This window comes from Suricata suricatta, chromosome 13 (assembly GCF_006229205.1).
Source record: "Suricata suricatta isolate VVHF042 chromosome 13, meerkat_22Aug2017_6uvM2_HiC, whole genome shotgun sequence".
NCBI lineage: Eukaryota > Metazoa > Chordata > Mammalia > Carnivora > Herpestidae > Suricata > Suricata suricatta.
Window position 1 is genome coordinate 64,502,351 of NC_043712.1, and position 26,562 is coordinate 64,528,912.

Sequence of the window (26,562 nt, forward strand, 5' to 3'; positions counted from 1 at the left end):
TGAGATCATGACCTGAGCAAAGTCAGATACTTAACCAACTGAGCCACCCAGGCACCCCTCTTCACACTTTCAACCAGTCTTTCGTCCCATTTACTGATCTTTGACTCCATCTTTAATTACAGTAAAAATCTCTTTGGCTTGCTTCCTCTCTTTCTTTCCACCAAGAATTCTATTTTTACTTCTAAGGGCCTTCATTTTTCTTGATAAGTGTTGCAAATTCCCCTGTACCCTTAGTCTCACCTGATAGACAAGATGTGTTTCATAGGATGGCTGTAGAGGATGGGCAATAGTCAACTGGGCCAGCAAAGTCTTTCTGTGCCATGCAGTCCAGCCGATGCTCTCAGAAGTTAGGCTTGCTTGCTTGTCACAAGTGCAGGAAGTCACTCACATTTTTGGTGCACCTACTACATGACATTCCATGCTAAGCACTTTGAATGAATTACCTTATTTCATCCTCTCAGATCTCTTATGACAAAAGTTTCATTATCCGAAGAACTTCCTTTTCTACTTAGAAGAGCAAACCAAGGACCATCTGATCCCAAAGGGCATGTGAGCATATGTAAAGGAATTGGTCCCTTAAGTCCAATAAAATATCCACAACATCTTTGAAAGAAAAGCAGAAACAACTTCACAAACCAACTACTGCAGTAAAACTGAATATGTTGTTGAATTTAAGACTTTCTTACAAGTAGTACCATAAGCAATCATTGCAGTAAATAGTTTTAAGGAAAATGATGATAGAGAACCAAAAACTACTGTAAACTGAATATTTTAGAGATGCTCAAATTGCGATTAAGTCAGGGGATTGTTTCCATTTTTCTTTTTGAGAACTTCTCAGGGGAAATTATGTTCTGATCAGTCTCCAAATGGGAATGAGATGGCGAGTCACTGCTTTATAGTAAGTCGGGCTGGGTTTGTAGTAGCGATGGGAGAAAAGCATTGCTAAGAAGATCATCTTTAGAACTCAGAAAGTCACCAGTGTCAGTCTGTCCCCCCACCACTTCTGAGTTTAATGACAGAGATACTGCTCCAACACATTCTGGCCATCATTCCCTCTGCCTGGGGAAGCCACTTCTGCTTCTATGTCAAATGTCATAAAGCATTGTCCCGAGTGGCCCTCCCTGCTTCCTTGAACATGGCATCCCCTCATTTTCTGTCTACCCGCCCAACTCCATGTCTGGAGTCTCTGGTCTGCATGTTTACTCCCTACTAGATGTCAAACCTTCTGAAGGTAGACACTGTGTCTTTTCCGTGTGGCATCTCTTTGGCTTCATTAAGTCACTTTGCATGTTTTTGGAATGAATGACTCTCATTTGAACCTACTCTGAGGTCCATAAGCCTATATTTAAACAATAAAAGTAAGAGACAAACTGGCAAAAATGTTTCCCTTGTTGATTGATTTTTAATTGGACTATGGAATTCAAGAGTGCTGATGGAACTTCTTTATCTATAGAATGTGAGAGTTGGAATAATGAAATGTAAGCCGTGTAAATAGCTAGAAAGAGCTAGAGCCAAGGATTGATCCTTAATCTCTGGATTTGGCCCCGTTTTCCTTAGATCTCAGGTCCAATGGGGTTCTTCATAGCCTATCCTTGATTTTGTGGCCAAAATCTTAGCAATGTGAATTCCAGTTAGGACTTTGAGCCCTAAATCCCCAATTCCAACATTGTCTGACTGATTTCGTTTGAATAAATGATTATTAGCTACATAGCAATTCATATGTGAAACACTGTCAGATGTAGACTACAGATCATGAGGCACTGGAAACAATGAAAAGAAAAATATTTTCCTTCCTTCCTTCATTACTTCCTTCCTTTTACAAACTGTGGCTATCTAGGCATCAAAATACTTTTGAGGTGTAAGATGCTATCAGTAAGTAAACATCCACAGTATCCTGAATATAACTTCCAAAATTTTTTAAATTTTATCTTAACAAAGGAAATATATATGATCCTAAGAAAAGTCAATAGTTATCAATGGTTAGACCCATTATTGTCTTCTAGGTAAAAGAATGCATGGACTCAACCTATAAATTAATCACTGGGAACAATAAAATGCATTGCAAAACCAGAATCACTGAATGCAGATAGAATTTCTTTAGGGCCAATTTTGTCCTGCAAATAACAGGAAGAAAAATGTCACTTCAGAGGGTACCATAACCAATTTAAAAGAAAGACTTCCTTCAATATAAAATCAAAGTATTTTACAAATGAGAAGATATTTTAACTATCTGAACTTCAGGCAGATGGAAGGAATACATACAGTGCACAGCTGTCTTTACACTGCCCTTTTTGTTACCATTAAAGTACAGTAAAAGAGACTTATCCCTGTAGGAATGAGATATGTTCTTTCTTGTTGAAGAGAGTTACACTTTCATGATTTCCCACAAAACAGCTGCAAAAATACCTACAGTAGGGCATCTGGAATTCTTAAAAGTGGCTTGAGGATTTGTGGCTAATGAAACATTGTGAAATAACACTCACCATGTTGTAAAAAAATACCCTTAACCATTTATTGGCATTCTTTAAGACAAAAATGAAAGGTGCCCTAAGCATAGTTGCTAGCTTGATTAGAAGAAAACACCGAAGTGACAAAGACATAGTGTAAATAGATGCCTTGCCAGAAATAGGTCTTGACATAGTGAGACATTTAATTCTCTTTTAAAGGTTATGAAGAACAGTGTGGTAAAATTCAAATGTGATAGCTGTAGCTTAAAGTATTTGATCAGATTCTGGGGTATCATTGGTAAGAACTTACATGTTCTTAATAAAACGTGGTTTCCTATGGAGACCAAGCCCTGTTCCCAGAAAAAAAAGAGGGAAGGAATTTTCTTAAAGATGTTTTTCATTTTTACCTCTCACAAAAGAGGACTCTCAAAATGAAAGCGGTGGCCTTTCCACGAGAACTTGGGTGAAATAAACCACGTATTGTTCCATTTTAAAATGAAACAGCTGGCTGATTTAAGAGGAAAACTGGCTTAATTATTCCTGAGTATTTAACAGAGAGGTTAACTTCACATTTTCTGTGTCTTTCCAGGGTGCACATAGAAGAAAAAAAACTATAAAGTTATTTTTGACTGAAGAAAGTAGATCTGGAGGTAATTTAGTGAACACAAATTACCACTGACAAGGGAAGAAATAACTTATTCTCCTGGTGAGTCTTTTTATATGACTGGGCAGTGTGGAGCTGTCAGCAGGGAAAAGTCATTGGATGGATTTAAAGATAATTGAAATCCAAGTCCAAAATCCTGTAAGATATCCAGGATATCATATGAAGCTGAGAAGTCTCATTTCCAAACTGAAGCATGAGGAGGAAGTTATGAGCTATAAATTCAGGTGCAGGGGGAATTTACAGCCAGGAGAAAAACAGGTTAGAAGTGTAGCTGATGTATTTCTCAACAAATTCATCTTTTAGCTCACTTTTAGTTTTTTTCCTGAGTCCTCAGTCTAAGGGTCTCTTACCAGAATATATACAGGTGTCTGCCAGGAAGTCCTTCATCCAGTCTTCCTGGGTACTCCCCCAACAGCTCCTTCCTTCATTGTGGACTTTGGTCACTAGACAGAATCCACTTGGAAGAGTGTTGCCCCTTCTCTGATGGAACCAGGGGGTATGGATTGGAAGGGACATTGATTTGATTCTGGCCACACTTCCTTTAAATGTCCTTTCCCATCTTCTTTACTTAGGCATCACTCACCACTGAGGAGTTACATCTTAGAAGCAGGAAACTTCTGATTGTGCTCTAAATCTGTCTGCTCCCATAATTCTAAGGGAAAGCACCTATAGTTAGAGGGAAAAGTGCCTTCACAAAAGGTTTGAGACTCACTTAAGTTATGAAACTTGACCACCCAGCCCACACTTCCCTCAACCATTGCTTTTTCTAATCTCCATGGTGGGAAACTCCACATACCTTTTGGGAAGACCCAATTCTCCTCCTAGGCTCCTCCTGGACTCTGGTCTCTTCTCCATCCAGCACTTAATATCCTTCGGTTTCAAAGAGTTACTCTCTGAGCTGGAGGGGCAATAGAAGGGAACTGTGATTGCTGGTCTTTGACATTTTAAGTCTTCAGAGTAAGCCATCTATTCCCTTTACATGATTGAGCCACCATTGATGGACGTGCATACATCCATTCTCACAAGAATATAATGTATTTTTTTAATGTTTATTTATTTATTTTGAGAGAGAGATAGAGAGAATCCCAAGCAGGCTCTATGCTGTCAGTGCAGATCCCAATGCAGGGTCTGATCTCACAACCCTGGGATCATGGCCTGAGCTGAAACTAAGAGTCAGACGCTCAACTGACTGAGCCACCCAGGTGTCCTGAGAACATACTTTATATCATGGAACGAGTATCACCCAAGCTTCTGAAAAAGAATAGTTATCAGACCACTCCACAGTTTGCAAAGCTTCTTTTTTCATGATGGAGTTATATTTCACTGTTATGCAGAGCACCATTGATGCCATACTGTCTTCCCCTCACCTCTCTATCATCTGCTAAGAATAACCACATAAGATTGGTTAAAACACTGCTTCTTTTCCTCCAGTGGATGTTTCAAGTTTCCAAATAACTAAAATTATTTTTCTTTACATTTATTTATTTATTTTTGAGAGAGAGGGAGTGGGGGAGGGGCAAAGAGAAAGGGTGAGAGAGAATCCCAAGCAAGCTATGCACTGTAAGCACTCACCAACTCAGGGCTCAATCTCACAACCTGGGTTCATGACCTGAGCCAAAATCAAGAGTTGAACACTTAACTGACTGAGCCACCCAGGTGGCCCTAGAGTTGATTTTCTTTGTAGTGTGAAAAAGAAATGAATAACATAATTGAAATGAATATATTTGACTTTATTTCAGAAGCTGATATTAACTTAGGGGCTCAAAATTTTGACAAAGTTGAATGCAAAATGCTCAGGTGGCTTTAAAATTATGCTGGCTAGCAAATCTTTAAAGTGAGCTCTATTAGGCCTGGCTAGGTGGCTCTGTTGGTTAAGCATCTGACTCTTGATCTTGGCTCAGGTCATGATTTCACGGTTTCATGAGTTCAAGGCCCACACTGGGCTTTGTGCTGACAGCATGGAGCTTGCCTGGGATTCTGTCTCTCCTCTGTCTCTGCCCCTGCCACACTCATGCTGTCTCTCTCTCTCTCTCTTTCTCTCACTCACTCAAAATAAATAACATTAAATTTTTTAAACAATTATTAAAATAACATAAAATGAGCTCTATTAATGGGTACTTTTTTATTTTTCAGAATAAAAACATTAATTCCTAGCCATTGTTTTGAGCTGTTTTGATAGACCATTCCAAGAACTGTTAAGGAATTCTCAATTTTAAATCCCCTGAAAAAAAATACAGGTATTCATCACACAATATTTGATTATTTTAACGGGGAATTAGAGGTTTAGGTGGAGCTATGAAGTTAAAACAAAGAACTGAATGTTGCAACACATTTAATAAAATTAATTCCAGGATCCACAAATCATGAAATTGAGAGAGAATCTTCTGGAAGAGGTCATAAATAAATTAAGAGGGCTTCTCATCAAGACAGGACCTCAGGACTTGGACTCTGAGTTGTAGCCTTCCAAGGAAAGGAAAAGAGCTTTACACATTCTTTGGACTATCTTCACTGTTTTAAAAAACAGAACAAAAGAAAGCACTAGAGCCAGAGAGAGAAAGACAGAGGGAGAGAATTTTAAGGAAATGATGATGCAAAGGGATAAAAAGAAAGAACATCTGCTGGATAATTAGCAAATTCTTTCACAAAGAGAATATTTAAAACTAAAGTTTTCAACACCATCTAGACCACATTGTTTTCAAAAATACTGTTTACTATTATTTTCTACTCTAAATTCAGGGACATCTTTAATAATCAAAGTAAGGGAGGGAGTGAGAAAAAGTGCCTTTCTCTGTAACTATCATTTAAAATCTCAGTCTATCCTGAAGTTTTGGTATTTTGTTTCCAATCAAGAGGGGAATTCCTTAAAAAAAATTTGCCAGGTTGCCTCATTCAATCCTGCCCTTGATTTGAACCAAATTAATTTGATATCTGAAAGTACTATGTCTTTTTAAATGTTTATTTTTGGAAGAGAGAGAGAGCACGTGAGCAGGGCAGAGGCAGAGAAATGGAGGCAGAGAATCCCACGCAGGCTCTGTACTATCCACACAAAGCCCGATGTGGGGCTCAAACCCACATACTATGAGAGAATGACCTGAGCTGAAATCAAATCTGATGCTCAACCAACTGAGTCACTCAGGTGCCCTGGAAGTACTACTTTTTAACAAACCAAATAAACTATATGTTTTTATCTCTTTCAGTTGCTAAAGAGAGTTAAGGGGTGAATTGTATTTGTGATCATGCAAACATAAGAGGAAGCTGGGAATGGTTGAGTCTGGATCTAGCCGGGGTAATGGAGGACTGGTGGCCAAACCGCCCACAAGACTGGATTTCAAGAAGGAAAATGAAGGTAGGATAGGTTTTATACTTAATATCTTAAGAATAAAACTATAAGTACAAAAGGATAAGGAAGTGAAACCTACCTCCTATCTGAGTAAAGAAATGGAAAGAAACTTGAAGTCCTGCAACCCATTCCCATAGGGCCAACAGTGTAAGAAGGGCTGAGATCCCCATCCCTAAGGCAATAAGAAAAACAGGAACTGGAGAGAAGCAGGAAGTAGCTCAGGCAACATGGAAAGGCCATGGTTTATCCTTTATTCCTCCCTGATTCTTCGTAACCCTCTCCTTCTTCCTTTCCTCTTCTCTGCCTCTTCCACTTCTGTCTTCTTGTCATGCTTTCCTCTAATGCTGCACTGGGTCTCTGACATCCTGCACTGAATCTGTGACTACAGTTCAACAACTGCTTCTGCTCGGGCCCGGCACAAGAGGAAGGTGTGAATCCTGGCAGGGAATCAGAGAAGTATCAGGGAAGCGAAGTAAAGGATTCTTGTTTTATTCCAAACTCTGACTTTCATCTCCATGAGATGATTTTAGTCTTTGAAAATGCACTATTTTATGGCAGCCCTCAAACAAACAAACAAACAAAAATCAAGATTTATAATAGAAGTAGGAATTTGCATATATGTCTTTTAATAAACCAAAATAGATACAACTATTCACTCAGCACAGTTCATTTGATTACCCTAACCGGTGGTTTATTTGCTCATGCAAATGTCATGAAAAGTTACAAAATGCTTTCACTCCTCCCTCCTTCTGTATTTTACTAGTGAATTTGTTATCCTGTGTGTGGACCTTGCAGACAACTGACCTGAAAAAAATATATATATCTATTTTACAGACCTTCTCAACTTGTTTAGATTCTGGCTGTACAACAATCAACAAATTTTTATCTATACCCTTGCTGTGTGCATAGCAGAGACTAACTGAATACTTGCAGAATTGAAAAATCCTCCATCCCAGACTCATGCAAATCTTACATTAAGGGCAATTCATGCGCATATCAAATAATTCCTAAGCTATATAAAAAATATCATAACTGTATCTATCAAGGTCCAATCAGGAAAAATGGAAACCACTCTGGGTAAAATAAAAGAAATTTAATACCCTAAGTAGATGATAGAAGTGGAGAAGCAGAATCCAACATGGTGGTACAAGAGATTGGCAAAGGCAAGGAAGCTGCTACCTCTCTGTGGCTGGAGAAATGGAGAGGAACTGTCATCTGAGTCCAAAATCAAAGTCCTAGGAGGCAGTCAGAATTATGGTAGCCCAGTGGGTTCTGGAAGCGTGGGAGAGACATAGCTCTTGAGGGGAGATGTTGCCGAAGGCAAATAGGAAGAAGGAAATAGGCTGATTTCCACCTTCTTTCCTCCCCCACTAGCTCCCACCAGTATCTCCCATTAGCTAAACACTGCTGAAGGTCTGTTGATGGAGAAGCCTGGGAAACACAAGCTATGGGGGCAAACCTCCAGTAATAGAGAACAGGGAAGAGATCTGAGAGCAAAAGGCCCAGGTGTAGCACAGTGATGGAGTGTTAGCTTTGTTAATATTAATACTGAGTGTGGGGGTGCCAGGGTGGTTCAGTTGGGTAAGCATCTAACTTTGGCTCAGGTCATGATCTAACAATTGGAGAGTTCATACCCCACATCAGGTTGTCTGCTGTCAGCACAGAGCCTGCTTTGGATCCTCTGTCTTCCTCCTTCTCTCTGCCCCTCCCTGTCTCTTTCTCTCTCTCTTTTAAACATAAATAAACATTGGGGCACCTGGGTGGCTCAGTCGGTTAAGCCTCCGGCTTCAGCTCAGGTCAGATCTCACGTCCGTGGGTTCGAGCCCCGCGTCAGGCTCTGTGCTGACAGCTAGTTCAGAGCCTGGAGCCTGCTTCAGTTCTGTGTCCCCTTCTCTCTGCCCTTCCCCCTCTCATGCTCTGTCTCTCTCTGTATCAAAAATAAATAAAACATTTAAAAAAATAAATAAATAAACATTAAAATATTAACATTGAGTGAGGAATAAATTCACAAAAAGCACTGTTATTCCTGACACATCATACCATGAGTGCTCAATACATTTTATGTCATATGCATACTTATATGTATATGTATATCACATATCAGGATGACCCAGAAGTCACCAACAAGCTCGTATGCAAAATCAAGAAGAGGGGCATTTGAAATGGCTTCAAATAATTTTAGACTTATTTCTCTCCAGAGTTACCTAAACAGTCAAAAAGGATTACGCCATACATATGTGATGTTGTTGGGGGAATCATTGCCCTGAATCAAAGGCAGCAAACTACTTAATCTTCATCCTCTTTAGAAAAGCAGAGTTTGGTAGGCCTGGGAAACCGACAGCCTACAGAATGCTTATTTCCCACCAAGCCATTGTGCCTAGCCTTCTTACCAGTTCTGCAAGCTTATGGTGTCTGGCGTGTGGCTAGACCACAATCCTGACAGCACTTGGCAAGTGGGGGCTGTGCCAGGTTGACTTCACCATGATGATATCATAGCTGGGCTGCCAGTCTCAACAGGCTGATGTCAAAGCCAGCCCATTCCTCCAACCTGCTCGGGTCTGTTGGTTAAAATAATTGGCCAACATTAAGTGAGGAACTAAAGACTAAAGGATTATTTTAGGCACCAGTAGACTAATTTCACAGTATCAGCTGCTCCAAGTAAGCACCTTAGACTATGTCACGTTACAGTAAGGCAAGATTTTGGAGTCAGACAGATCTAGCTTCAAATCCCAGTTCTTTTGCTTATTAGTTAAATGGCACTGGGAATTTCAAGTCTTTTCTGTAAAATGGAAGAAATGACATTAAGATTAAAGACATGGTGTACATGGAACCCCAGGACTCTGTGTAACAGAGAGTATGCATTCACCCAGTAACACTACTGTAAATGTGAATGTTAAGTAAAACAGAATCATGGATAATAATGATAATCCAGGAGCACCTGGGTGACTCAGGTGATTAATCCACCAACTCTTGATTTGGGCTCAGGCCATGATCTCTCAGTTCATGAGCTGGAGCTCCACATTGGCCGCACAGAGGCTGCTTGGGATTTTCTCTCTCTCTTTCTCTCTCTCTGCCCACCAGCCTCACTCTCAACCCACCACCTGTTCATGGAAGAGGGAATAAATAATAAATAAAAGCTTTAAAGTAAATACATATTAATAATGATAATCCAGGAAGAAGGTAGTTTACAAGATGAAATATTGGCTCAACCACTAAGATAAAAGTACAGTGTAAATGGCCCAATCAGTTGTCCATGTATGTTTAATTGATGTGTGCTTTCCTTGCTAGAGACAAAAATGTTCCCTACGCTCCTGATAGGTCAACTGACACTCAAGACCAGGTTTCCTGCACTTGCAGATGGAGGTCTTGGTCCATGAGGGTCAGCAGCCCCTGCAAAGGAACACTCAAAACTGGGTCAATAAATTGGAAGTCATTAGCAATCACATTACCCTTGATTTCATTGTTACTGAAAGTAACAGTCCTCAGAACGTTTTACTTTGGGGGTGCATGTTGTATTGCAGTGGCTGTAAATGACACGGTTGCACTCATATTTGCAACAGTACAAATGTGGGGATGGTAAGATTACTGTTCCTTAACACAATCCTCTCTAGCTCCAAAATCTAAATATTTCCCTCCCTGTCTTTCTCCTCGCCCTCTCTGCTCTTCCTACTGGTATTTCTTCCACCACTTGGGTACTCTCACACACACATGAACTGCTCACCATGAAACGAGACACACTGAATTATTTGTAGCAAGGGATACAGCAGGCTAGCTCTCCAAAAGATGATACACATCCAAGCAATTATTTAAAGGATTTTGTTATTTCAAAATTTGAGAAATCTGTGCATGAGAAGAGTCCAAAAAATCCAGGCAACTGCTTTTCTTGCAGGGAGCATGTTGACATATTCAGCAATAATTTCCAAAACACTCTGTGATGTTTGAAGTTCTTTTCTATCTAGACAATGTGTGTGGTTTGAAAATCACAGGAGTGCAGTAGGTTTTCTTAGACTGGCTTCATGTTAGGTGACCAGAAATTTAAAAAAAGCATATCCTTAGAACCCCCCCTTCCAATAGCTATCTTCTGCAATCAAGGGGGTTTGTGCATTCCAACTTTACATTTTTTTGCTCTAACACCCTGTGTGGCCTTGCTCAGTTTAGATTTGAACCCAGTTCAAAAAAGTGTAAGTTCAGGGAAGCACTGTGCAAGAGCCATGTTTATGCTGCATTGTACATTCTTAGCCACACTGGCCATTTCATCCGTAAACATCAATCTAAATTTTATGAGATTACCAATCAACTTCTCAGAAAATATGACAAACTTAAAGGCAAAGGTAGAGAAAATACTAAAGAAATGCCTCCCCAAAAGTTTATATGAGACAAGAAGCACGATGCAATGATCAAATCCATGAAGCAAACATTTGTGGAGTGTCTACTTCGGGCATTTCACTGTTGCTAGGTGCTCAGAGGAAAACAAAAGTGAGCAAGATTCTAGGGCCTCACTCATAAAAATCATGTTTTAGTACTGAAGGCTTTGTTTCCCCGAGGCTTTATCAAACCCGACCTCAAATTATTAGTCAGTAAGAAAATCACTGTATGGTCTCTACCAGACAGCAGAGAGAAATTTATCTTGGAGAGCACAGTACCACTTATGAACTGATGAATTCTGTTTCAAATTATCTTATTAAATTTTAAATATGGGCAAAAAAAAGCATATTTTTGTTAAATAATTCCTCAAATTTCTTTATATTTACCAGTGGAACTTCTATCACTGTAATGGTAAAAGCTAGCACTTATTAGGTAGTTACTTTGTGTCTGGCACTGACCAACCTCTAAGCATTTTATATGCAAGAACTTTTTTTGTTCCCAGAATAGCCTTTGAAATAGGGTTCCAGTTATGTATTGCTAGTAACTAACCAACTTAAACTTAATGGCATGAAAGAACAACCATTTTTTCTGTGCTCACAGATTCTATGGATCAGGAATTCAGACGGGACATAGGAAATCAGACACAGAGGACTTGTTTCGACTCCACAGTGTCTAAGGCCTCATCTGGGAAGACTTGAACAGCTAGAGGTGTCCTGACCTACTGCTGAGGGCTGGAGTCACCTGGATGCTTCTCTCCACACCACACAGGTCTGCTGCCTGGTGGGATGATTTGAAGAGTGGAGCCATGTAAAACTGTGGATTGGGCACCTAGACTCATGTGATATCTCCACAGAGCTTGGGGGTCCTCAGAACATGACAAGCTCCAAGTCCTTGAATTTCTTACATGGCAGCTCTGGATTCTGAGAGCACATGTTCCAGTGAGCAAGGCAGAAACTGTATCACTTTGTATGCTAGCTGTGGGAACACTGCTTCCATTGTATTCTATGGTGTAGAGCGGTTATAACCTGCTTCAGAGTCAAAGGGAGGGACACAGACTTTCCTCCAGATGGAAGAAGTGTCAAACAATTTGTGGCCACATTTTTAAAAAGCTACAGATTGTTGTTATCACCTGCATTCTACAGATGGGGAAAATGAGGCATGGAGATGCAAAATAACTTGTCCAAAACCTACTAATCTAATCCTCCTAGGTACTATTTGATCTTTATGGGCATTCAGCAATATGATCCACATTTCTTGTTTTTTCCATTTTCTTCTCAAGTTCTTGCTCAAATTCACTCTAATCAAGTTTCATCCACCAATGTTCTCATCAAGGTCACTGATGACCAAAATCTTGCAGTATCTACCCAATAGCCACTTCTCATCTTCCGGCACTATGAGACACAATTAATTGTTCCTTTTTTTCAACATGGGGCTCAAACCCACTAACTGTGAGATCGTGACCTAAGCTGAAGTTGGATGCTTAACCAACTGAATCACCCAGGCACCCCTCAAAATTCCATCTCTTGACTTGACATTTTCAACCCCCATCTTTCTCTAATTTCCATGTGTGTATGTTAACTTGGTTGTCCAATGTACATCACAAACTTAACTTGCCCCAGGAGCATGTCTGACTTTCCATTTCCAAAGCCTGGTCAGGTTAAATCAGAAAAATCACCATAGAGTATGAAGCACTCTAAAGGTGACGGGAGGGGTCAGAAGTCTTGGCCTCTCCAATACCGTGCTTTGCCATTGGCGGGGTATGGTGAGAGCCAGGAGTGTTGTTTATAAGAAGAGCTCCGTGACGCTTCCACAACACCAGTCCTCGTGCAGCTTGCTACTTTCTTTCCAGAAGACTTCCCTACACATCATGTAAGATGGGTATTTTACTCAGAAGTATATTTTGAAACTGATTCCATGCCCAGAGGAAAGGTGGGCCTGGAGGAGACAGAGGGATAAATGTGGGCCAGCTAAGTGACCTCAGACAGTTTACCTTAGAATCCCAGACATAGATGTAATATGAGGATACAGTGTCAGTCTCGTGGTCTTAGCAAGGGACTGGCCTCACCAGAAATAGAGCTGCACCAACCAAGGGGCAGTGAGGTGTCTCTACTTCTCTTTCAAGGAAGCATATGGTTACCCTTTGCTTTACTATTGATCCTTTGTGGACCATAGGATCTTCCTTAGCTGTTTCTCTCTGCTTCTCTTTCTAGATAAACTTGACCTGTTTGCACATAGTCCACTATGCCAGTCAACCTTTAAACAGCCCTCAAAGAGATAAATCTGATTGGTTGCTAGACTCCCATGGTTTGGCTGACCTTGAGACAGATGCATTTATCTGCGGGCAGTGAGAGCGGGGTCACCTGGGCTGCCAAGATCGGTGAGCTGCTGGGGCATTTCCCAGTGAAAGAGACTATTTTCCAGTAAATTACAACCCATTGCAGATCGTGTCATTGCAAATAGCAAAGGAAAAGTTCATGTTTTCCTGATAACACTCCCCAAGAATAACCTTACACATGATGATTAGTGAAAATTAAAGAAACAGGAATCAAATATACTGGAATGAAAGCACTGAGGCAGAGAAGAATCCGATGGGGGGGGGTGCATAGGGAGAAGAGTATTGAAATGAAAGGGGAAGAAAAGAAAATGTGGAAATCAAAAGGAAAAGAACAGAATTCACCAAATGTCCCCCTGAACATGTGTATACATATGAAACCAGTAGATCAGTAGGGAAAGAATGAATCAGATTTTTAGAGAAACAAAAATGCAAAAAGGGGGAAAAATATTAGTTGGATTGCAGCCTGTTTTCCAGCTCCAGACATCTGGAGCCAAGACAAGGAAAGGTGAGGAATAGTCCTCTGCTGCTGCTCTTACCTCCTTGGGAGCTGGTTACTCGGGATATTTACATTAAATTAACGTGGCTGGCTATGGCTGTGTTCAGCACTTGGATACGCGGTTAAATAATCAGTGTGGTTTGGCTGCTGGTCTCTTTACTGTGGTTAAATAATTGGCGTTGTCTTGGTTGCTAGCTACTTTAAAACTGTATATGTGCACTTGTTCCTCTTTTTTCTTTCTCTTGAGCAACTTTGACAAGCCCTTGGCAGAAAAGTGGCTGCCCAGCTTTTAAAGGGATGCTTTTTCTCCTTGTCATTCACATTTCCCCCAGATGCTTTTCAAGGATTTGAGAATCTTAAAGACTTTTCTTTCTGGGATCTAGATGAAGCACTCTATGTTAGGAAAGAATTCAGTTCACTTCTTTTGTTTGTGGAATAGAGATAAGGCTGAGCCTAGGGGCATCTGTGGTTTTCCAAAAATGCACCCCCTTCTTCTAAGGATAATTTACAAGGTTCTTGGATCCACCAGAAGAATAGAGAAAGATGATTATGGTGTCCACCGGGTAAGACAGACCATGTCCAGGCACTTACCCCTGTGCTCTTCATTGTCAGACCTCTAGATCCTGGAAATTCTAGTAGGTGCCCCTATCTGTTGACTGAAGATAATAGTAAATATTCATAACTAAAACTGTATGACTTCTATTCCAGAAAGTTTCTTTATTTAGTCATTTTTTTGGTGAAGTTAATTGTTGAACTACCACAAACTGCTGTGCCCTGAGTCCACAGGAGACCCTTTCTTCTCCAGATGGCTCTGTCCCTTCTCGTATCCTCAAACCTCTCTCCGACTCCAGGCAAATAATGATCAGGGCAATTAATCCTCTTCTGGCAGCAAACCAAACTGACTGAGACAGCTGCAGCAGGGACAGCACAAGTCCAGGGACAGACCTCCACCTGACACACACAACAAACGTTAACTATGTGTGCACATAAATCATGGATAAAGGCCAAGTCTTCAACTGCTCCTCAGAAACCCACAAGGTTCTCAGGCTTCGGTAGGATGAGGACCCCAATGTTTCAGGTTTGAAGTCAGATACAGAGAGGAAACTGGTATTTCCGAGTGAGAAGCTGGTGAGGTAAAAGCAAGGTTTATTTCCTCAAAAATCTTAACAGCACGACAATTCACCTCCAACAGAAGTCCAGAACAGACATCTATCAGTTAGTTATGCAGGGGTTGCTCAGATACAAAATTTTGATTTTTTTTCCCCTGATTTGTCTTTAGGTAGCATGGGGGTGGAGGGAAAGAGAAACTTCTAAGACGTTAAGAGGATTTGGTGATGATTCTTCAGAATTCATTGATTTTACCATTTAAGAAAGAAGTCTTTCCCTTTACAAAAGGTATCCTTTAGCACCTTTTTTGACAACTACTCTTCAAATGGAGGGAAACTGTCACAAAAGCAAGCCTTTATGCAGTCATGTGGTGCTATGGAAACAAGGTAGGGTCATGGCCAAGAGTGACCATCTTGGGAGATTGCTTTCTGGGTGTTCTGACTTTTTGGATGGGTAAAGTTGGATCACTTAACTTTTTTCAACTTAAATTTCTTCATTCTTTACCTTGTTAATTTTATGAAGACTTAATAGTGTATGTCTTACATATAATAAGAGGAATTAAAATGAAGGCTGCAATGAGATATAATTTTCACCTATCAGATTGTCAAGGATCCAAAAATTCAGTAACATATTGTGTCAGTGATAATATGCGAAGACAAAGACTCCCATATGCTGGCATAGCTTTGAGGAAGAACTGATCCATCACAATTTAGAATGAATCTCTTCTTTGACTCAGTAATTTCACTCATAAAAATGTTTCCTCTAGCTGTATTAAAGTACTAATAAAATGACAAATGCATAATTATTCACTAATTGAATAAATTGTCCCTAAATGAGAATTTTGTTAAATAATGTACGGAACATCCCAAAATGGAATACTATACACTCATCTAAAAGATAAGCAAGTAATTTGTCAGCACTTTATAAGGTGATATGGAATGGTGTCTAAAATATACTTTTAAGTGAAAAAAAATAAGGCAAAGATCATTGTTTCAAAAATATATGTACAGAATGCCTAGATGGCTCAACTGGTTGAGTAACTGACTTGATTGTGGCTCAGGTCATGATCTCAGTGATGAGACTGAGCCCTGAATCAGGTTTGAACTGGGCGGGGAGCCTGCTTTGGATTCAATCTCTTCTCTCTCTGCTCCTCTCCCACTTGCTCTCTTGCTCTCTCTCAAAACAAATAAACATTAAAAAGATATACATTTACATATATATGCAATATTTCTGAGAATGCATACAAGGAATTCATAATGGTGGTTGAGGGAAGTGGGTGCCTAGATGCAGAGATGAGTAGAAGCTTTCTGGACACCATGCACTTTTTAGAACCTTGTATGTTTTATACTATACATGTGTGTATATTTTCCATACAAAAAAAGAATACATTTGAGCGGCACCTGGGTGGCTCTGTCAGTTGAGCATCTGGCTCTTAATTTCAGCTCAGGTCATGATATCATGGTTGGTGGGATTGAGCCTTGCATCAGGCTCTGAGCTGAGAGCACGGAGCCTACTTGGTGTTCTCTCTCTCTCTCTCTCTCTTTCTCTCTCTCTTCTGTGTCGGGCTCTGTGCTTCAGATTCTGTGTCCCTCTCTCTCTGCCCCTCCCCTGTTCACACTCTATCTCTCAAAAATAAATAAATGTAAAAAAAATTTTTTTAAATACATTAAATTTTTAAGTAAAATAAACTATAAAAGACACACAAAAAAAACAGTGAAAGGAGCTTGGGTAATTAAATGCATGCCCATGCATGAAGCAAAGGTATAAAGGATAAAGCTACCTCTCACAAAGTTTTCTAATCAGAAGACTATTGGCACAGAGAGCTGACCCAGGTGAGAACTCAATATGCACTTTTGAGACGGATAACTGAATTATGTGAATTATTACATCAATATAAACCGTTAATCATTTGGGGAGATGTGCACCACTTATGGGTTTAAATTACACGTATGGCCTCACTTTATTTTTATTTCATGAACAAAAGAAGAATACTAATTGTGGAAAGTTTAAGTAATGAAGCTATAAATGAAAGATGTCTTCTAGGTTAAACGAGAGTTCTTGCGGTGGGGGGTGTGGTGTTCAGGGCAGTAACACTATCTTGTGTGACACCGTTATAGTAAATATATAGCATTATGCATTTATCAAAATCCATAGAATGTACACCACAAAGAGTGAACCCTAATGTAAACAAAGGGCTTTCTTTAGGAATAATGTACCAACATTGGTTCATCAACTGTAACAACTAACACTGTATTACAAATGTAATAAAAGATGCAAATAATAAGGCAAACTGAACCCGAGGAAAGGAAGAAGGCAATGTGGAAACCTGGCACTTTCCAGTCAGTTTTTCTATAAGCCTAAAAGTGTATTTTAAAAAATAAGGTCTATTAATAACAAAAAGAAAGAAGGAAGGAAGGAGGGAGGGTGGGGAAATGGAAGGGAAGAAAGGAAGAAGAACAAAGTTGGAAGACATTGAAAAAGGCTTCAGCTTTCTGGCACGTCCAGTAGGCACTCATTAAATATCTGTTGGCTTTGGCCGAATGAAATTTAGTGAGAAATGAGCAGGTGAATGTGAAAGCCGATTTAAAATGTAGGAAGAGCATGAACTCATTAGTGATGTGTTTGGTGAAGTCCTGGGATACACATTTCATTAAAAAGAACAAGGTGGCTGGAATCTTTATTAATCATTAAGATCATAGATTTGTTTCCCAAGACACTTTATGATAATTATACATTCTCAGCAATAAAGATATAAGCAATTCTAATGCATGTCCCTCCAAATTGCTTCAGAAGTATTAACCACACACTCACAAATCATATTAGCTCATTGATAGATATACATATTTTTGTTGTTGACAGTTACAGGATTTTCAAAAAGCTGATTTTTAAGACAGTGCATAAGTTTTCCTGCAAATTATGGTATTTTTATTTAGAGAACAGTTTATCCAGATTTAGGAAATGATAGGAAAACAAGTTTCTTCCTGATTTCAATAGTGAAAAAAACCCAGATTTTTGAAACGAGGTCTGGCGTGGCTTTGAGACATTCCATAATACCCATTGTGGAACTGGCCCCAATTATTTTTGAACTTAAGGTGTACCGTGCAAATGCATACAAGGTGCTATCTTGGAAACATTACTCTTTGTAGGAAGATGCAAGTCTGCCAGCTGCAAGCCATGGAGGCAGAGACAGGCTATGCCTCAGTATTAGTGTGCTATTTGAGCTTTCCATCTCTGTTTCATTAATATCTCTTTTTCAGAGAGTGTGAAAGTCAAGTTTCCTGAGAACTAGAGCTCCTACTGGTTTTGTGGGATTTCCTCTCATTATTAGATGTTGAAAGCCAGCCAGGATCTTGATCTCTGGAGTCCCAAAGCAATAGTGTGGGGCACGTCTTCTGGCCCTTCCAGAACAGCTGTTCGTCTGCTCCGCCTGCGGGTCAGGAAAGGCTGGGCTCTGCTGTCAGTTTCCATCCTGGATCATTAACAACAGTCTTTGAAGAAGCAAAAGTTAGTTTCTTACATTTTTATTCCTTTTCCCACAGCGGTGAATCCTTAGATTCCTGCATCTAACAACTTATTTAAGTTTAAAGCCAAAGAAAATGACTAATATCAATACATAGAACAGAACTTTTACAATGATCTTCAGTGAAAGACTGGATTACCGTTTCTACTGCAGACAGATACTTTGTAAAAGAAAATAAAAATAAATTACTAGAAAAATGAGATTTTTATCAGATTCAACATACATAAAATGACATTTCCAAGTTGATATGAAAGTATCAGGATGCTTGCTCCTACATTGCTGTGGGCCACTTAGGAACTGCTGAGGAACACCGGCATGTGACTCTAGACCCAATGAGGTTCCAGGCTCTGCCTCAAACATTTTTTGAGGAAAAGGTAATTATTCCTATTTTCTGGAAACTGCCAGAAAATACATAGCATTCACAGTTTAGCTAGACCAGTGAGTGCCCAAGCAAGATCTCATTGTTTTCTCATTTTCTTTCATCTGACTACTAGTTAATTTAAACATCTTTCCACGTGCCTGCTGCCATTTGGATTTACAGCCTTGTGAGTCATCTGTTTGCATTTTCCCTCATTTTCTCTTAGACTTTTCCCTATAAGTTTGCAAGAACTCTTAGCTTATTAGAAAATTAGTCTTTTGTCATCCACTCTATCAATATTCTTGCCAGATCTGTGGGTCTATAACTTTGTCTTTGGTAACTGTTTCGTATACAACTTCTTAATTTTTTATGTGGTCAAATATGTATGTTTTTCTTCCATATCTTCTGATTTTCCAGTCTTGGTTATTATAAGAGTCTTTCTAAATTCTAGGTTATATATGTCATTGCCAAGATTTTCTTATTTGTTTGCTTTATATTTAACGTTTTACCTGGAATTTGTTTTTACATTTCCTTCTAAATAAGTGACTAGCTTCACCAGCATCATGTACTTAAGTGACTATACTTTTCCCACTGATTAAAGCATAACCTTCATGAGGTTAATATATGACAAAGATGATGGTTTAATTAGCCTTAATAATTCAGTCAACATGAGAATATCATTTTATACTTTAAAACTTCAGAACTGTATCATTTTCGTTATGCTTTCCAGCCTCTATAGTATAAGTGATGTGGACTAGTTCTCAGATGCTTGATTTAGAAAACAAAAAGTTCTGACTTTCCATCATTCAACCCATCAAATATTTCATTGACCTGTGATGTGGGGTAAACACCAATTAGATGTGGGATGTAAGGAAAACAGAAGAGTCCAGATAGATCTCTAGCCCTAACAGTTGGACATGATGGAAATAGTGTGTGAGTATCTATTGTAACATAATAAACCACCTCAAACCTAGTGGCCTAAAACTATAGTCATTATGTGTCGTGATTCTTTGATCTGACTGGGCTACACTGTATCATCAGCTGTACTGACCCAGCACAGGGTCAGGTGAAGGAAGTGTCTAGGAATCAGAGTTGAGGAGGCACTCTTTCCTGAGGTCCCTGCAATACCACTATCAGAGTGAGTGTTTCCTTAATGTTACACCTTGATGCCTCACTCTCCTCACCCACCTCATCTTATTCGACCCTGACCTTGGGTTGAGGTTTCCCTTGTGTGCTTTCTTCAGATGGCAGCTGGAGCTGGAGTCATCAAGGTTCTCCTGGGCTGGACAGACATCCAAGACAGCTTCTCCATTCATGTGTCTGGTACCTTCTTTAGTTGCATGGCTGGATAAACTGGGAGTTGGCCAGACATCTCTTTCTGTCTTCATGTATCTTCCTCTCATGGCAAGCTTAGCCTTCCACCAGCATAGTGGTCTCAGATTTCTTTTTTTTTAAGTATTTTTTAATGTTTGTTTATTTTTGAGAGACGGAAAGAGAGAGAGCACTAGCACAGGAGGAGCAGAGAGAGAGGGTTAACAGAATCTGAAGCAGGCTCCAGGCTCAGAGCTGTCAGCACAGAGCCTGATGCAGGGCTCAAACTCGTGAACCACAAGATCATGATCTGAGCTGAAGTTGGATGCTTAACCGACTGAGCCACCCGGGCACCCGGGGAATCTCAGATTTCTTACAAGGCAGTCAGATTTCTTAAATGGTAACTGTCTTCTCCAAAGCAAACATCCCAAGAGGCCCAGGTTGAAGCTGCAAAGCCTCTTGTGACCCAGTCTGTAAGCCTAGAATGTCAGTTACTATCATTGTATTCTGCTGGTCAGAGTCACTAAGTTCTACCCAAGATTTATGGGAAGGAAATTAGACTGCCTCTTGGTCTGAGTAACATGGACATAAAGGGAGGTAAAGAATTGATGGAGGTCAATTTTGGAGAATACCCACCATAGAAAGAAAGGAAACAGGTCTGGTAGTGAACAGTCAGAAGTGGTCCTATGGAGAGTTAAGTTTGCAACACTCATTGGACAACCAAAGGAATTATATACATGGAAATCAAAAGAAGACTGGGCTTGAAAATATCAAATCAGGAGATGTAATTTAGAATCAAGGCACTGGATGAGATCACCTATGGAGTGAGTTTAGAGAGAGAAGACCCCATCAAGGCATACAACAGGGAGCAAAGGAGTGTACAGGCAAATGAAGAAGTCTTTTGTGAAGAAGAGGTTTACAAGGCTGTGGAGTCAGAGAAGTGAGGATGGGAGAAGTGACCATTAGGTAGAGCAAGATTGTGGTCATCAGTGACCCTGATAAGAAAACGGCATGAAAAAACCTGATCAATCATAGTATATTGAAGAGAGAGTAGGAAAAGCAAGTAAAAGGAAGTTTTTCAAGGAATTTTTGTAGAAATGGGATCCTTATTGAGTGGGCCTTGGGGTCTAGGAAAGGTTTATCTTGGGTTTTGTTTTGTGTTGCCATTGTTTTAAGATCAGGGGGAGTATAGACAATTATAAGTTACTCCTTGGTGGCTTCTTCTCTCTCTAAACTCACTCCATAGGTGATCTCATCCAGTATCTTGACTCTAAATTCTATGTCCTGATTTGATATTTTCAAGCCCAGTCTTTTTCTGGGAATTAACAGTAATGGTAGAAAGGGGACTGAAACTGCACAAAGAGAAGCAATTGCTAGGTCTTGAGCAGGTGAGAGCTGACGAGACCCAAACAAGTCAACTGGGAAGACAGGAGGTGTTGGTCAGTGAAATAATGGTTGAATTGGAAATTCTGAGTTAGAGATTTTCCAGGTGACATGATTATGCTAATGCCTAGGTCTAGGATAAGATCACGAGTTGGGAGTTGAATGTGAGAAGGTCAAGGAATGAAAGAGGCCAAGGTTGCCAGAGTAGTCTGGACAGAAGCACATGAGCCAGGTACTGAAACTGGGAGGAAACGTACACCTGAGGGAATTAAGTCAGTGACCTTGTACTATATTTGCAGAGCTTCACCAGATTCTGAAGGAAGAGAAGCAGGAGCCACATTATTTTTGTCCTGTGCAGGTAGTGGAGGGCAGAAGCACTGTGGTAGCTTTCACCATCCTTGATGATTTGAAGTTCCCCTTGGTGGGCACGTGCTGGCACCTGGACTTGAACTTCCTCACTCTCTCTGGCCCTCCTGCTTTGCTTCTCTGAGTCCCAAAGTGCATGTCAGCTCCCCAGCGAAGCACTTGCTCACCCCGTGAGGCATCAAGTTTGGACATAATGAGGCAGACACCAGTTCCGGTTCATCCCCACTAGCTCCAGTTTTCCTCATGGGTTCCGGTTTGTTCCGGCTTCCCTTCCCTGCTGCTTGTCTGGCTGACCACAGTGAATTCAAGGTCAACACCAGATGCAAAAGGAACAGACCACACTGCCTGCTGCCCCAGCTCCCGGAATTTCAGGTGACCACCGCTCCATAATAAATCCATCATCTGTCTCACGCAGAAACTTCTCTGGCCATGCTCAGGCTGACACAGCATGCATGGTCTGTCCCCTGCATCCAGGGTGGCACTGGTTATGCAACATCCTTGAGCAGACTGAGGAAATAGCTCAACTCATTTTCTGTTCTGTGGTTCCCATGAACCATCCTGGTTGAGAAGGGCTGTGGGTGGGGGGAAAGTCAGCAGCAACTCTTGGCAGAATGCTAACAGAATGCTAGTTAAGGACTTAGAGATGTCCAGGGAGGAGGGAAGACAACACTTTGGAAGTAGGAATAAGGGAGGAACAACAGGCCCATGTACTCTACTCCAGGGTCTGGTGGGCTGTGGGCTATGGAAGAAAACTCAGGGATAAAGGAGAAGTTGTACTGACATATACATTTAAAGCATACGGTGTGACAATATGACAAACATCTGTATTATCTAGGGTGCACCACCACAAGGGTAGTTAACATTCACCTCATGCAATTAGCATTCTGTTGCTACTTTGGTGATAATGATAAACCAATAATATGGTCCATATTATTATTATGAAAGCTTTACATCCATAGCAACCTAAAGTACTCAACACAGTATTACTAACTACAGTCACCATGCCACCCCTTACAGCCCAGACCTTATTCCTCTTATAACTGAAAGTCTCCCCTTCTTTGACCAGTGTCTCCCCATTTCCCCCACCACTATTCTACTGTTTCTATGAATTAGGTTTTTCAAGACCCCACATACAAGTGAGATGGTACACTATTTGTCTTTGTCTGTCCAACTTAATTCATTTAGCATAATGCCTTCAAGGGCCATCTGTGTTGATGCAAATGGCAAGAATTCCTTCTTTTTTATGGCCAAGAAATATTCCATTATATATACCACAGCTTCTTCATCCATTCTTTGCCCTTCGATGGAAACTTAGACTGTTTCTATGCCTTGCTTATTATGAATAATCCTGCAATAAATATGGGGGTGCAGATATCTCTTTGAGATATTGATTTTATTTCCTTTGGATATATGCCCAGAAGTGGCATTGCTACTTAATTTTTCCAGGAACCTCCATACTGTTTCCACAGTGGCTGCATCAGTTTACATTCCCACCATTAGTGCATGCAGGTTCCCTTTTTTCCACATCCTTGTCAGCATTTGTTATTTCTTGTTGTCTTGTTTTGTTTTATGAAAGCCATCCTAACAGGTGTAGGGTGATACTTCATTGTGGCTGTGATTCACTTTTCCCTGGTCATGACTGATGTTGAGCACCTTTTCAAGTATTTGTTGGCCATTTGTATATCTTCTTTGGGAAAATGTCTATTCTAATCATCTTGCATTTATATATATGTTTTTGCATATACATATAGTTTGCAAATATTTTCTCCCACTCCATAGATTTCAGCCAGATTTTATTAAAGCAAGAAGGTGAAGATCCAGCAGGTGGAGAATATGGGAGATTTTGCTGAGAACAGATCGAGAGTAGAAGTGGGGTGGTTTCAGGTGGACAGGTGCTCATGACAAGAAGTAAATCCATTTAAGAGATGAACCGAGGGGCGCCTGGATGGCTCAGTCGGTTGAGCGTCCGACTTCGGCTCAGGTCATGATCTCACATGTGTGGGTTCGAGCCCCGCGTCGGGCTCTGTGCTGACAGCTAGCTCAGAGCCTGGTGCCTGTCTTCGGATTCTGTGTCTCCCTCTCTCTCTGCCCCTCCCTGCTCAGGCTCTGTCTCTCTGTCTCAAAAATAAATAAAACATTAAAAAAAATTAAAAAAAAAAAGAGATGAACCGAACGATATGGGGATTAGTGGCTAGGTGATGAGGGATGGCTGGGAAGTCTGGTGACCATTAATGAAAACCTGGACGTGAGACACAGTGTATTCATGGTCTCAAAGGCTTATGGGAGGTGGAGGATTCATTTATTCTCCTAACTCATCAGAGCCTCCTTCTCAGGCTTGGTCTCTCAAGCAGCTGATTGTTCCAGACGCCTGAAATACCATGAGACTGGGGTGGAGATGTCCCCAGAGCGGACAAAACTCTTGGGGCTCCCTTAAATCCCACTGAGAGCTGAAATAAGGCCAGGATGGGCAAGTTTTGTGAACAAGGTCCCCAGACAAGCAGCAGCAGTAGCATCCCTTGAGAACTTGTTAGAAATGCAGATTGTGAGGCCCCAGGAGCCCTAAGTTATTCAGGAACTCCAAGAGCTGACTCAGCAGTCTGCGCTTTAACAAGGCAAACCTGCAAGTCTCCTGCGCATTACCATTTGAGACCCATCATTCTAAAAGAACTCAACAAACAGTTGAAAAATGCAGGGGAATGTTGACCTTGTCCTTATGAGCCTAAAATCGCAGAGCATTAAAGATGAAAAGATTTGATTTCAGGTGTCTTATCTGGCCTTGAGCCTCACATGAAAGATTCACATCTCAGAGAGTGCGCTTTGCCCAAGTCCTCTTGTCAGAAGGAAGACAACAACTCCAAATAACAACAAACCCAGAGCCTGAGAAATGGGTGTTTTGATGGGCCACACACTGGCAGCTTTTCTATTAAACAACAACAACAAACCCACAAAACAACAACAACAACAACAACAACAAAACAACCTCCCCCCACATAGATAGCCGATAGATATTGTGTGTCTTCTACTATTCAAATCAAAGCAACATGGTCTGCCTTAACCTACTTAAACTTTTAAAGTTTTTTTTTTTTTTAAGGGGGAAGTAGAGAAGGGCATTGCAGAGGTGCAGCTTCCTAAGGCAGAGAGCCTCTGAGGAATGCAGCAGTCTCCGCAGGAACGGGAAGCTTTTTTGCAGCCAGATCTTACTACGCTGAAGCTGTGTTCTGACTTTTGCCATTTCTAATTCACGCGGCCTCCGGGGAGAGGCGGACGGCCGAACTCTGCGCTCACTGGAGCCCCGGCTCCTTCTGCTTTTGGAGAGGAGACTTAGCCTTAATTTTTGTGACAGATGGAGTTGATAGTCTCTCCACGGAAAGGGGAGGAAAAAAGCGCCACTTTTTGACAGGCCGAAGAAGCCCGGTGCCTCTGGTGGTTGAAGGCTGAGTTGCGCCACAGTTAAGGTAGTTTGCAAACTCCCGCGCCTGGATTGCATAGGCTGCAGTACCCAGGCGGCTTCCCTTAACGGAGGGACGGATTGAAACACACACTTCAATAGAAACCGTAGTGCGTGCCAGTTTATCCCCTTCCTTTATGTTCTGACTGAGGCCATCTGGTGCGGCTCAACATTCCTAAAGATTTTTAATGCTATAATTATTTTTTCATTGCCGTCCGAGTTAGAAACTTATATTCCTAAAAAAGTTTAATTTGATTGAGTGGATTTATGTCTTGCAACTGACAAGAATCCCTGGCTCAAGAACCGTACCTGCCAGATCTGCAAGGTGGGACCCTGTGCTGGGGCGGGGCCTTTGTAAACATCTCATCAGCATTCCCTTACCTGAAGTGTGTGCCTCTTTCTTGTGTGAGTTTAAGTTTTGTTTCTGTTTTCAAACTCCAACATTAAATTCTCTGATTTTTCACGCTCAGCAACCCCCCCCCCCAACTGGTGATCAGTACCCAAAGATAAACAAACTGCATTCTGAACCCAGTCGAAGGCACAGATGGGAGCCAAGGAGAATTAATAAAACTCTTTAAAATAAAGGGGGGGGGATGACCCCAACAAAAAGGCCTGTGGCAGAGCCGGATGCGAACAGCTGCCCCTGAGCCCTGCCCGCTGGTTCTGAGTTTGAGCCGGGGCTCCATATCTGAGCCTCCTTAAGAGTAGGAGGAGCTCCCAGGCCTCTGTCAGGCTCCTTAAGCCGTTCCTTTCAAGCCCTGAATGCCTGAATGTGAGCTGCCCACCACCCTCCCCGCCCTCCCCCACTCCGCAACCCCACTCCACTCCAGCGGCTCGTAAAAAAAAAAAAAAAAAAAAGTTTCAACAACAACAGGCAGGACCAATAGCATCTCGAAAAGCCGGGAAAGGGGGCCGAGCAAAGGGCGAAAGAGAGTGGAGAAAGGAGAAAGCGGGCAGGCTCGGAGCGCGCGGGGCCGGGGCTCGGCGAGCTGGAGGAGCGTTGCTAATGTTTTTGTTTGTTTGCTTTTCCATGCATGCATAATGAGGGGGCACCGCGGCACCACGCGGGGGCTCCCGGCCCACTTTTGTATTTAAAGCCTCGCAGCCTGCGAGTCCGCAGCCGGGCTCAGCGGATCCGCTTCCCGGGCCCCTTGTCACCCGAGAAGCCGCCGCCAAGGGAAGCCCGGGAGCCGCTCCCCGGCCGCGCCGAGTTTCTTGTTCTCCCCGCGCCGCCCGGAAAGGGCTCCCGGGAGCTCGGCGAGGCCGGGGTCGCCGCGGGCGGAGGGGGAGGGGACGCGGGCGTCCAGAGCCGCGGGAAGGCGGGCAGGGCACCGACGCGAGCCAGGAAGCTGAGCGATGCGAGAGTCCGAGGCGGCGGTGGCGGCGGCGGCGGCGGCGCGGCGCTGAGCCCGGGAGGAAGGA

General features: G+C 41.6%; 1 long non-coding RNA gene across 1 annotated transcript; it reads right to left on the reverse strand.

Moving 5' to 3' along the window:
- Positions 1–3,563: 3,563 nt before the first annotated feature.
- On the reverse strand, positions 3,564–14,188 carry LOC115276860. The gene is made up of 3 exons (XR_003902116.1): positions 13,688–14,188; positions 3,908–4,009; positions 3,564–3,763 (listed from the first exon to the last, which is right to left on the reverse strand). It is a non-coding gene; the product is annotated as an uncharacterized LOC115276860 (long non-coding RNA).
- Positions 14,189–26,562: the final 12,374 nt, after the last annotated feature.